This window comes from Mandrillus leucophaeus, unplaced genomic scaffold (assembly GCF_000951045.1).
Source record: "Mandrillus leucophaeus isolate KB7577 unplaced genomic scaffold, Mleu.le_1.0 Scaffold105, whole genome shotgun sequence".
NCBI lineage: Eukaryota > Metazoa > Chordata > Mammalia > Primates > Cercopithecidae > Mandrillus > Mandrillus leucophaeus.
Genome location: NW_012098654.1, coordinates 1,017,409 through 1,020,583, shown reverse-complemented (window position 1 = coordinate 1,020,583; position 3,175 = coordinate 1,017,409).

Genomic DNA, 3,175 nt, shown 5'->3' with positions numbered 1-3,175 from the left:
CCATGTTGGGATGGTTTTGATCTCCTGACCTCGTGATCCGCCCGTCTCGGCCTCCCAAAGTGCTGGGATTACAGGCTTGAGCCACCGCGCCCGGCCTCTGGGGGCTCTTAAAAAGTAGATTTGTCCAAATTGATTTCTGGTCTGAGGCCAGAGACAACCACAGGGCAGAGCTGGAGACTGGGCTGTTTGGAAGGAAGAAGGACTGGCAGACCAGCTCTTGGGAAAGCTCCATTTTTGCCTGTGGGAGGCTGGACCTGAACTTGCACCTATGAACAACCCTGCCCTTTAGAGCTTTTTCCTAGGGGTGCTGGAGGCTGGTGACCGGACTGCCATTCTTCATGTCCTCCCTGGTGCTTCTGACCCTTTGTCCTCTAGGTTGGAAGTGGATTGTGTAAACATGTGATGGGACTAGGTCACATGATTTTCTGCATTTAAGACAACAGGATACTTACTGGGGCTGAGGTTCCAATTGGTATTACGACCACCGCCATCTTCCCAGCATGATCACATTGTAAGACTATTAGGATGTGTGGGTTTTAACACTTAACATTTATATACAATTAAACTGTTGGTTATCATTGTCTTTAGTATTTTATGGTGGCCCCTCAGCACCTCTTAGACCCAACAGCAAACGACTTAAAATAAGCCCAGGAAACTTTGCTATGGTGATTGGTTTTGATGGCTTTGAGACAATTGAGTCTAGCTTCTTAGTTGCCCCTTATTTATGTTGAAATCTGGCTCATTCGTATCATGTTTTACTGTGCTGGCCTTGTAAAGAATTTTAAGACAATGCACCACCATCAACATTTTGTCTTTCTCCACTTGTATCTTTACAGTTATACTCACTGGAGGTCATTGCAGCAAGGCTCTGGAAGAATGAAACTGGTGCCCTGTAATTATATTTGCATCCAATCTAGGTTTGCCTTCAGGCTTTAAATACAGCCTGCATGGTGGTCAAGTCTTTTTCTTCAGTTCCTATCACTAAAGAAAAATCGTTGCCTCTAGAGGGAGCTATCAGCTGTTGGTCAGGTAGCCTTACTGGGGCTAGAGTTGACCCAGGAAGCTGTACAGGGTTTAGGGAAGGAGGTTCGGAGACCGGGAGCCTAGGCCGCGGTGAACTTTAGCTTGTGCGGGTCAGACCTGCAGCAGCACCATTCCCCGGGATGACGATTCATTCCATTATTGACGGCAGTGGCTTTTCTTTCCCTTTCCTTTTTTTTTTTTTTGAGACAGAGTTTCGCTCTTGTTGCCCAGGCTGGAGTGCAATGGCGCAATCTGGGCTCAGTGCAACCTCCGCCTCCCAGTTCAAGCGATTCTCCTGCCTCAGCCTCACGAGTAGCTGGGATTACAGGCATGCGCCACCACCCCGGCTAATTTTCTATTTCTATTTTCACCCTGCTGGCCAGGTTGGTCTAGAGCTCCTGACCCCAGGTGATCCACCCGTCTTGGCCTCCCAAAAGTGTTGGGATTACAGGCGTGAGCCACTGCGTCCGGCCACTGGCAGTGGCATTAAGGGCATTTAGGGGAAAGACAGGATTGGACTTTTTGTCATTTCCACAGTCCATTATGGGTCAGATTGGGTAATAAGGAGTTTTCCATTGGAGCTGCTCTTTTTTTTTTTGAGACAGAGTCTTGCTCCATCTCCCAGGCTGGGGTGCAGTGACGCGATCTTGGCTCACTACAGCCTATCCCCTCCCGGGTTCAAGCGATTTTTCTGCCTCAGTCTCCCAAGTAGCTGGGATTACAGGTGAGCACCACCACGCCTGGTTAATTTTTATATTTTTAGTAGAGATGGTGTTTCACTGTATTGGTTGGTCTCGATCTCCTGACCTCGTGATCTGCTTGCCTCAGCCTCCCAAACTGCTGAAGCAATTTTTTTTTTTTTTGAGACAGAGTCTAGCTCTGTCACCCAGGCTGGAGTGCAGTGGCGTGATCTCGGCTCACTGTATCCTCCGCCTCCCAGGTTCAAGCGATTCTCCTGCCTCAACCTCCTAAGTAGCTGGGATTACAGGTATGCACCACCACGCCCAGCAAATTTTTGTATTTTTAGTAGAGATGGGGTTTCACCATGTTGGTCAAGCTTGTCTCGAACTCCTGACCTTGTGATCCACCCGCCTCAGCCTCCCAAACTGCTGGGATTACAGGCGTGGGCCACCATGCCCGGCCTGAAGCTATTCTTTACAAAAACTCTTTAGTTTTTGGTTTTGGTTTTTTTGTTGTTGTTTTTTTTTTGCAACGGACTCTCACTCCGTCGCCAGGCTGGAATGCAGTGGCCTGATCTCAGGTCACTGCAACCTGTGCCTCCCGGGTTCAAGGGATTCTCTGCCTCAGCCTCCCACGTGGCTGGGATTACAGGCACCTGCCACCACACCGGGCTAATTTTTGTATTTTTAGTAGAGACGGCATTTCACCTTGCTGGTCAGGCTGGTCTTGAACTCCCAACCTCAGGGGATCCGCTTACCTCAGCCTCCCAAAGTGTTGGGATTACAGGCATGAGCCACTGCGCCTGAGCCTCTTAGTAATTTTTGTATGTAATTTTCAAAGTATCCCAAGTAGCTGGGGATACTTTTGGGATTACAGGTGCCCGCCACTACACCGGCTAATTTTTTTTTTGAGACAGAGTCTCACTTTGTTGACCAGGCTGGAGTGTAGTGGCACGATCTTGGCTCACTGCAGGCTCCGCCCCACCGGGTTCACGCCGTTCTCCTGCCTCAGCCTCCCGAGTAGCTGGGACTACAGGCACCTGCCACCTCGCCCGGCTAATTTTTTCTATTTTCAGTTGAGACAAGGTGGGCGGATCACAAGGTCAGGAGATCAAGACCATCCTGGCTAACATGGTGAAATCCCATCTCTACTAAAAATACAAAAAATTAGCCAGGCGTGGTGGTGGGCACCTGTAGTCCCAGCTACTCAGGAGGCTGAGGCAGGAGAATGCTGTGAACTCAGAAGGCAGAGTTGGCAGTGAGCCAAGATCACGCTACTGCACTCCAGCCTGGGTGATAGAGCAAGACTCCATCTCAAAAAAAATTAAAAAGAGGCCGGGCGCGGTGGCTCACGCCTGTAATACCTGCACTTTGGGAGGCCAAGGCGGGTGGATCACGAGGTCAGGAGATCGAGACCATCCTGGCTAACACAGTGAAACCCCGTCTCTACTAAAAATACAAAAATTAGCCGG